Source organism: Panthera onca, chromosome D1 (assembly GCF_046562875.1).
Source record: "Panthera onca isolate mPanOnc1 chromosome D1, mPanOnc1 haplotype 2, whole genome shotgun sequence".
NCBI lineage: Eukaryota > Metazoa > Chordata > Mammalia > Carnivora > Felidae > Panthera > Panthera onca.
The window spans coordinates 110,259,244-110,270,300 of record NC_138348.1 but is presented as its reverse complement, the minus strand read 5'-3'; positions in this window follow the sequence as shown (position 1 = coordinate 110,270,300).

Genomic DNA, 11,057 nt, shown 5'->3' with positions numbered 1-11,057 from the left:
ATTATAAATGTCTATGTGCTGAATACGAGGGCCTCCAAATATATAAAACAATCACAAACATAAGCAACCTTATTGATAAGAATGTGGTAATTGCAGGGGACTTTAATACCCCACTGACAACAATGGATAGATCATCTAGACACAGAATCAATAAAGAAAACAAGGGCCCTGAATGATGCATTGGATCAGATGGACTTGACAGATATATTTAGAACTCTGCATCCAAGTGCAACAGAATATACTTTCTTCTCAAGTGCACATGGAACATTCTCCAGGATAGATCACATACTGGGTCACAAAACAGCCCTTCATAGTATAGAAGAATTGAGATCATACCATGCACACTTTCAGACCACAATGCTATGAAACTTTAAATCAACCACAGGAAAAAGTCTGGAAAACCTCCAAAAGCATGGAGGTTAAAGAATACCCTACTAAAGAATGAATGGGTCAACCAGGCAATTAGAGAAGAAATATAAAAATATGTGGAAACAAGTGAAAATGAAAATACAACAATCCAAACGCTTTGGGATGCAGCAAAAGCAGTCCTGAGAGGAAAATACATTGCAATCTAGGCCTATCTCAAGAAACAAGAAAAATCTGAAATACAAAATGTAACAGCATACATAAAGGAAATAGAAGCAGAACAGCAAAGATACCGAAACGGGCAGAAGAGGAGAAATAATAAAGATCAGAGCAGAAATAAACAATATAGAATCTAAAATACCTGTAGAGCAGATCAATGAACCCAAGAGTTGGTTTTTGGAAAAAATAAACAAAATTGATAAATCTCTATCCAGCCTTCTCAAAAAGAAAAGGAGATGACCCAAATACATAAAATCATGAACAAAAATGGAATTATTACAACCAATCCCTCAGAAATACAAGCAATTATCAGGAAGTATTATGTAAAATTATATGCCAACAAACTGGACAACCTGGAAGAAATGGACAAATTCCTAAGCACCCACACACTTCCAAAAGTCAAACAGGAGGAAATAGAAAACTTGAACAGATACATAACCAGTGAAGAAATTGAATCAGTTATCAAGAATCTCCAACAAATAAGAGTCCAGGAGCAGATGGCTTCCCTGGGGAATTCCACCAGACATTTAAAGCAGAGATAATACCTATCCTTCTCAAGCTATTCCAAAAAATAGAAAGGGAAGGAAAACTTCCAGACTCATTCTATGAAGCCAGCATTTCTTTGGTTCCTAAACCAGACAGAGAACCAGTAAAAAAAGAGAACTACAGGCCAATACCCCTCATGAATATGGATGCAAAAATTCTCAGTAAGATACTAGCAAATCTAATTCAACAGCATATGAAAATAATTATTCACCATGATCAAGTGGGATTCATTCCTGGGCTACAGGGCTGGTTCAATACTTGCAAATCAATCAATGTGATACATCACATTAATAAAAGAAAAGAACCATATGATCCTGTCAATCAATGCAGAAAAAGCATTTGACAAAACTCAGCATCCTTTCTTATTAAAAACCCTCGAGAAAGTCGGGATAGAAGGAACACACTTAAACATCATAAAAGCCATTTATGAAAAGCCCACAGCTAATATCACCCTCAATGGGGAAAAACTGAGAGCCTTCTCCTTGAGATCAGGAACACAACAGGGATGGCCACGCTCACTGCTGTTGTTTACAAAGTGTTGGAAGTGCTAGCATCAGCAATCAGACAACAAAAGGAAATCAAACCATCAAAATTGGCAATGAGGAAGTCATGCTTTCACTTTTTGCAGCTGACATGATATAATACATGGAAAATCTGATAGACTCCACCAAAAGTCTTCTAGAACTGATACATGAATTCAGCAAAGTCGCAGGATACAAAATCAATGTACAGAAATCAGTTGCATTCTTATACACTAATAATGAAGCAACAGAAAGACAAAGAAAGAAACTGATCCCATTCACAATTGCACCAAGAAGGTTAAAACACCTCTGAATAAACCTAACCAAGATGAAAAAGATCTGTATGCTGAAAACTATAGAAAGCTTATGAAGGAAATTGAAGAGGATATGAAGAAATGGGAAAACATTCTGTGCTCATGGATTGGAAGAATAAATATTGTTAAAATGTCAATACTACCCAAAGCTATCTACACATTGAATGCAATCCCAATCAAAATTGCACCAGCATTCATCTCGAAGCTAGAACAAGCAATCCTAAAATTCATATGGAACCACAAAAGACCCCGAATAGCCAAAGTAATTTTGAAGAAGACCAAAACAGGAGGCATCACAATCCCAGACTTTAGCCTCTACTACAAAGCTGTCATCATCAAGTCAGCATGGTATTAGCCCAAAAACAGACACATAGACCAATGGAATAGAATAGAAACCCCAGAACTAGACCCATAAAAGTATGGCCAACCAATCTTTGACAAAACAGGAAAGAATATCCAATGGAAAAAAGACAGTCTCTTTAACAAATGGTGCTGGGAGAACGGGACAGCAACATGCAGAAGGATGAAACTAGACCACTTTCTTAGACCACTCACAAAAACAAACTCAAAATGGATAAAGAACATGAATGTGATTCAGGAAACCATCAAAACCCTAGGGGAGAAAGCAGGAAAAAACTTCTGTGACCTCAGCCGTAGCAATTTCTTACTTGACACATCTTCAAAGGCAAGGGAATTAAAAGCAAAAATGAACCATTGGGACCTCCTGAAGATAAAATGCTTCTGCACTGCAAAGGAAACAATCAACAAAACTAAAAGGCAACCAACGGAATGGGAAAAGATATTTGCAAATGACATATCGGACAAAGGGCTAGTATCCAAAATCTATAAAGTGCTCACCAAACTCCACACCTGGAAAACAAATAATCCAGTGAAGAAATGGGCAGAAAACATGAATAGACACTTCTCTAAAGAAGACATCTAGATGGCCAACAGGCACATGAAAAAATGGTCAGCGTCACTCCTCATCAGAAAAATGCAAATCAAAACCACACTCAGATACTACCTCATGCCAGTCAGAGGGGCTAAAATGAACAAATCGGGAGACTATAGATGCTGGTGAGGATGTTGGAGACACCAGAACCCTCTTTCCCTGTTGGTGGGAATGCAAACTGGTGCAGCCGCTCTGCAAAACAGTGTGGAGCTTCCTCAAAAAATTAAAAATAGATCTCCCCTATGACCCAGCAGTAGCACTGCTAGGAATTTACCCAAGGGATACATGTGTACTGATGCATTGGGGCACTTTTACCCCAATGTTTATAGCAGCACTCTCAACCATAGCCAAATTGTGGATAAAGCCTAAATGTCCATCAACTGATGAATGGATAAAGAAATTGTGGTTTGTATACACAATGGAATACTACGTGGCAATGAGAAAGAATGAAATATGGCCTTTTGTAGCAACATGGATGGAACTGGAGAGTGTTATGCTGAGTGAAATAACTCATACAGAGAAAGACAGATACCATATGTTTTCACTCTTATGTGGATCCTGAGAAACTTAACGGAAGACCAAGGAGGAGGGGAAGGAGGGGGGAAAAGTTACAGAGAGGGAAGGAGGCAAACCATAAGAGATTCTTAAAAACTGAGAACAAACTGAGGGTAGATTATGGGTGGGAGGGAGGGGAGGTTGGTGATGGATATTGAGGAGGGCACCTTTTGGGATGAGCACTGGGTGTTGTATGGAAACCAATTTGACAATAAATTTCATATTAAAAAAATAAAATGAAATAGAACAACCACAAGAAAAAGAAACAGGATGGGTTGAACAATTGTTTCTATCTCTTTGTCTCTCTCTGCTTGTGTCCTAGATTCTTAGTGTTTTATTTACAGTGCAATGTGCCTCAAGAGTGCATGTTTGAGTTCATTAATTTTTTTAGATGTAAATTGTATGGTTAAAGAAATTTTCATGTAAAGGGCTTCGAGAACATGAAGTAAAAAGCCCACGTAGGAAACGAAAAGCCAGCAGTTTCTTTTGCTGTATAAGGCCTCTTACAAGAGCCAACCAATATGTAAGGATACTGCTTTAGAAATGGGATTTATTCACGTTACTGCTATTGTTTTGCTCACAGTTGAGTGGAAAACCATGCTGTGAGTTTTGCTCTATAAAAACAAACAACACTGCTGGAAACATTTGGCATGTCATGTTTCCGTAAAAGAAAACTCAAGATAATTTTCTTAGAGGGAGGAGTAGCATTCTCAGATATTTTCTTGATGGAGTTAAATTTAGAATTCCTGAAAGTTCTTAAGAACAAATGCAACATTAAAAACAGTTTAAAGGAGGTTTCTCAGTTGGCCAATGGAAAGAGTCAATTCAAAAGTTTTTTCACTTTCTACTCCTGGAAATAACTCTGGAGATGAGATTAATAAGATGTTGGAATTAGCAGTGTGATAAAGAACTGCCACTGACCCCTTTAAATATAGCCTCCTTGATTTGAAGTACAGGGCTGCCTTTTACCTACTCTCTGCCTTGCAGCAACTTTTTCCCAAGGCACTTCTTTAATATAATACCCAGATCTCTCTTTCTTTTTAAATTAAAAAAAAATGTTTATTTTACTTTTGAAAGAGAGAGGGAGAGACAGAACAAGAGCGGGAGAGGGGCAGAGAGAGAGGGAGACACAGGATCTGAAGCAGGCTCCAGGCTCCGAGCTGTCAGCACAGTGCCACCTCTCAAATAGAGACACTGATAGTAAAGAAATGCATTCCACTAAGAGTTTTCAGACACTTAACTGAACTAGTAGGGGGTGGAATAGAAATGGGGTATGAATTACCAACAAAAAACTCAGCCACCAAACAATAGGCCATCAAATCTTCCCTGCCCAGAGAGTACTTAAAAATTAGCTGTAGAGACCAAGCAGTGAGAGATGAATATTTACACAGAGAAGTCAAATAACTACTTGAATATCAGTGGTAAAATTTTTGGCTCAGAGAATATTAATTCTCTTTTAATCTCTTGTGGTGCTGGATGTGGTGGATAGATTGTAAAGAGGCCACCAGGGTCTCTGCCTCCTGGTATTATCTGCTTTGTGTGGTCCCTTCCTCTTGAGGGAGGAAGGAACCTGTGACTTGCTTCCAGCTGATAGAATATGGAAAAGGGGTCAGGATGTATGGGATTGTATATGGGATTACATTAGATAATATAACTTCCAATCTCTGAGGAGATGTTTTCCTCCTTGTTGGCCTTGAAGAGCAAGCTTCCATCTTGTAGACTTCCCTGTGCAGACAGCCATGTGGCAAAGAACTGAGGGTGATCTCTGGCCAGCAAGACACCGAGACCTTCAGTTTGGCAGTCTGCAAGGAACAGAATATTGCTAATTACCATCCAAGCTTGGAAGTGGACCTTTCCCCAGGAGAACCTCAGATGAGAACCCGTCCTGGCCAACATTTTTTTGCAGAGAATTCAACAAAGCAATGCCTGGACTTCCAACTCACAAACTCTGAGATGACAAATGTGTGCTAGTTGAAGATGCTAAGTGTGTGGTAATGTTATAGCAATAGATAACTGATACACGGAGACGTAAAACTTATGGTTTAGTTATCTGGTATCTTCTAATTGTATCTTATGATCCTTGCCCACAGTGGAGACAGGGGAAAATAACGTTAGGGTCTATACTAAATTCTCCCACTGCCAGCTTAACTTATTTCTGTCTTTTTTGTTTCCAGACACCCACTATTTGTTCCTTTTTGGGGGATAATGAGCCCTACTCATTGCACTGGTGGTTTTGTGATGCCAACCATCCGTGTCCAGGGGTGATGTTTGCCAGAGCGGTTAGAGTTTGTCTCCTGGGCATACATGTACTTGAGGTGTAGACGGAGTCTGTGAGACAGGCTAAGAATCTAGAGCTGAAAGGTTGTGTACAACTGTGATGTGTATTTTCTAGTTTCCACAAGGCTTGGATTTATTTTCCACAAAAGGGAAAGGAAAGGGACTGGAAAGGTTCCCTCTTTCTTTTCAACAGTCCTTTCTTTTCTTACTCTTAACAACCAAATTCAACATGACCAAGATAGTATATTTTTTAAACTTGTATTGTGTTTATATAGGGTTTGAATAGGGTTTGAATAGTTTTGCTTAAAAAATCAAAAAGTATGAAAGGATATGAAATAAGAAGTGTCTCTTCTCATTCAATCTTCCCTTCTATGCTCTGTACTCTCCACCCCTTGTGAGGACTTTCGATGTTATCAGTCTGGTGAATCCTTCCAGATATTTATGCATATTCAAGTAAAAATATTTTTCTTTCCTTTCTTTTTCTTAAAGTTGTTCTGTAATGCACACTGTTTTGCATTTTAAATTTTTTCTGCTTAGCGACCTAGCTTATAAAGTTCAAGACTTTCTGTTTCAGTGCATAAACTGCTTCCTCCTTTTTTTTTTTTTATTTTAGAGAGAAAGAGAGTGAGAGCAAGCGATCATGAATGGGGTAAGGGCAGAGAGAGAGAGAGAGAGAGAGAGAGAGAGAGAGAGAGAGAGAGAATGAATGAGAGAATTCCAAGCAGGCTGCACTCTAAGTGCAGAGACTGACATGGGGCTCAATCCCATGAACCATGAGATCATGATCTGAACTGAAATCAAGAGTTGGAGGCTCAATGTACTGAGCCACCCAGGCACCCTGCTTTCTCACTTTTACAGCTGTAGTTTCCTTTTACAGGAATGTACTATGATTAATGTATCTGTTCCCTCAGTGACAGGCATTTGAGTTGACTCTATTCATTTTACTTTTACAAACAATATTTCATTGATTAAATCTGTACTTGCTTGATTGTTTCTATAGGTCAAATTTTGTAGAAATGGAATTGCTGGATTGCAGAATACATTTATTTGTAACTTTTATGAACACTGACCAATGTGCCATCTAGAAGGGCTGTGTCCTCTGTAAGGAAGGGTGAAAGTCATTGTTGACACAGTCTTACCAAAAAGGGCATGGGTCTTTGAGATGAATACACAGTGACCACTTTTGGTGAAAATGATCTTACAGTGTACTTTTAATTTGCATTCTTCTTAGCATATCTAAAGTAGAGCACCTTGTCATGTGTTTCTCTGTGAATGGCCTTTCATGGCCTTTCATGGATTCTGCCTATTTCTCTACTAGAGTTTTAGTCTTATTGATTTCTAGCATACCTTTTATTTATTTGTTTTTTACCATGGTTACCTCTTGGTCTGTGATACGATTTACAAAAGAAGTTTCCCTCTATTTCTTGGATGACTTTTGACTTTATGCTTTTACCAAGCATAAAAATTTGAATTTTGGGAGTGAATGAATTAAACTTTAAAACTTTATGCTGCTGGCATTAAAGTCCTATTACAAAGTTCTTCCCCATATTCAGATTAACAAATGTTTTCTCCAGAGATTATTCCAGTTCTCTACAGTTTCATTATAATGTTTCATCCATTTGAAACATATGTTAATCTAAGGTATGAAAAACAAAGCCAACTTAATTTTTTTCCAGGTTACTAACCATCTGTTCCCAAACTGCTTATCAAACAATCCATCTTTCCTTTCTTTACATAAATGCCATTTTTGCTTCAAATGATCAACATTATTTTTGTAAATATGTAAGTAAGTCTTTTATATTTACTCATATATTTATTCCTTGTAATGTCCTTAGTTTCTTCCTGTAGGTCTGGACTTCTATCTGGGATCATTTCTCTTCAACACAAAGAACTTCCTTTAGTGTTTTTGTAGTATGAATCTGATGAGGACAAGTTCACTTAACATCTGTTCATCTAAAAATGTCTTTATCTTTGCCTATATTTGAAGGATACATTCACTACAACTTAAAATTGATAGTTTTCTCATTTCAGCATTTTAAAGCTACCTTCCTTCTGCCATTGCTTCCATTATTTTGATGAGAAGTCAGCTGTAATTCATTTTTGTTTTTTAACCCTGATTTAATTTTTTAAAAAATGTTTACCCACTTTTGGGACAGAGAGAGAGAGACAGAGCGTGAGTAGGCAAGGGGTAGAGAGAGAGGGAGACACAGAATCCAAAGCAGGTCCAGGCTCTGGGCTCACAGCACAGATCCTGATGTGGGGCTCGAACTCATGAACCGTGAGATCATGACCTGAGCTGAAGTCAGACGCTTAACCAACTGAGCCACTCAGGTGCCCCTAACCCTGATTTTTATGTGGCTTTTTTCCCCTGGTTGTGTATAAGATTTCCCTTTTTTCTTTTAATGCTCACTCTGAGGTACCTACGACTGGATCCCTTCATTTATTCTGCTTAGGATTTGCTAAGCTTGACTGCGTGGTTAACATCTTTATCTTTTTGGGGAAATTCTACCCCATTATTCCTTCATATTTCTTTTCAATCTGAGCAGTGCAAGTCTGTCAGATCCTTCTGTGTCTTCCAGACAAGTCCCCATACCACTATTTACTCACCAAGGTCTGGTGGAAGGAAACTGGTGAACAGGAAAGCCCAGCCCTGGATTTGGGCTCGTTGGGATTCTGGTCCTACTGCACCAGACAGCATATAGCTATTGAAAGATAGGGTGGTTTCCGCTCATGTCTGCACGGGTCTGCCGCCTTCTGGACTTCTGCGTGCTCCCAGCCCCAGCAAATACCTCCACAGAGGTGATGGTGACACTTATCTCTGCTCGCCTGCAGAAGGCTGGCTCCTTTTCGTGATTGAATTTACCTAGACTTCTTTGTTTCCACAGATCTTCAGTAACTTGAAAGAAAAGTATATTTTCTCCCGTTTATCTGCTATTTTCTCATTTCCCCCCCCATGAGGAATGATGGTCTTTTGCAACCATTACATTCTAGGAGGAAGTGAACCTATTTTTTTTTCAAAACTTTGTTACATTTATGTTCTATTTTGCATGCTTTTATTTTTTCTATACTATTTTTCTTCTCCTTTGCTTTAATTATTGATATACTTCATTCTGTCTCTCCCAGTTCTGTCTTCATTTCTGTGATGGCTTAGCTTTTTCTTCTATTTTTATTTTCCTGAGCTTTGTCAGTTCATGCTTTATCACCTGTTGCTTCTTTTCTCTCTGCTTTCCTTCGGTTTTCCTTCCTTTCCATCTTAGCTCTTGAATCTTGACCTTACTTTTTCTTTATAAATGGTAATAGTTTGTTAATTTTAAAAAGGCTTGTGTAAGTATGGTTAAATTTTCAACTGCTCCATGATGACTTTTTTCCCCCCTGCATTTTGTTCTTTCTTTATCTGGCCTTCTCTCTCTCTCTCTCTCTCTCTCTCTCTCTGTCTCTTTCTCTCTCTCTCTCTTTTTCTAACTTATTTTCTTGTGGTGGGTTTGAATAGATAGATCCTGGATCGGTTCTTTTTGATTATCAATTTTTGAAATACCTGAACGTTTTCATATATTTGCCTAAAACTCATCCTCAGGAGGCCCAGAACTCAGTTTCAGGTTAGTTGAGATAATTGTTGATGATTTTGTGCATGTGAGTTTGTACTTCTTTCCAGTCAATTGATATAGGATCTGGCTATCTGTGAGATAGATATATATTTATATATCTATAGATATAGATATAGGTATAGATATAGCTGTATAATCAGTGAAAAGCCTTTTCCCCCACTCTGTCCCTGAAACAGATGGGTGTCTACCACTGACTTGTGTATGATTCTCCTGTGACAGGAGCGTTTCATCACAAGTAAGAAGTTTGTCATCCCAGGAGCATTTCATACCTTAGGGCATTCTCCCTTCCCTTCCCTTCCCTCCACTCCCCTCCCCTCCCTTTTCCTCTCCTCCTTCCCCTCCCCTCCCCAACCCTCCCCTTCCCTCTCCTCTCTCCCCTCCCCTCCTCTTCCCTTCCCTCTCCTCCCTCCCCTCCCCTCTCTTTCTTTTTCCAAGCTTGTTTTCCATGTTCTTTCTGTCCCATTTGGCTTTCTCTCTCTCAACTTCTTCCCACTCACGCTTCTGCTTGATCTTCACTGTTTTTGACAGATTGTGTACCTATTTTGAGTTTTGGGGTTTTTGCTTTTCCCCGTTTCCACAAAAAATGGATGAGTGATTTTGTTTCTTGTTTTCATCATTGTTTTTGAATGATTTCCAAGGAAGAAAAAGAAGAAGTGCAGACTTTAAGTTACCGTCTTCAAACTTGTAGTAATTTTATTATTTATGAATGTCTTCTAGTGTCAGGTTCTATATAAGGTTGGCTGTTGCAATACAAGTTACAAGGTATTTGTGTTCTGGAAACATCTGACCTGGGAAGACTTTTTTTATTTATTTAACAATTATTTGTTTGTTTATTTATTTTCAGAGAGACAGAGAAAGTGTGAGCAAGGGAGGGGCAGGTAGAGGAGGAGGAGAGAGAGAATTCCAAGTAGGCTCTGCACCGCCAGCACAGAGCCCAATGTGGGGCTTGAACTCACGAACCATGAGATCATGACCTGAGCTGAAATCTCAGAGTCATACACTTGACTGACTGACTCACCCAGGTTCCCCTGGGAAGACTTCTTAAACAGGGTAGCATTTAGAATAATAAGATCAAAATTTCTTTAAACAATGACATTGTCTATCTCATGCATTGATATTTATAGGTTTTAAAAATCTCTAGATTTAGTTCAGTAACTGACGTCACTCACTCCTTTTTGACACCGTATACCTCAGGGTAATAATCCATTTTGATTAACTTAAGTATTCCCTATAAAGCCTTTCTCATAAGCCCTGGTGAACAATTTGTGTTTAGTGAGTGTTAGCTGTCTATGCTATGTTCTTGGTGCTTGTCATGCATTGACTACTCACGGTGTCCTGCTGTCATCCCTATTATCAGACGAGGACACTGATAACCAGAGAAGTTGAATAACCCAAGGAGTGGCAAAACCAGCCATATTACCCAGCTCTGCTTGCTTCTGAACTATGCTCTTAATCTCTCTTTTTCAAACTGTCTGCATCCTGCTGCTTGCTCGAGAATCAATGAGGAATTACCTATCATTCTCTTTAAAAAATGAAACCATCTGTGCTCCTTTGTGCTTTTACTGGTTTCCTTTTCTGTGTCTTTTAGAACCACTTTATGGTAGAAAGCATCACTTTGTAATGGTCTGATGAATGTTTATGTCAATGGAAACATTGCTTCCTATTCCCTAAGACTGTGTTTCTACCTACATGTCCTGCACTC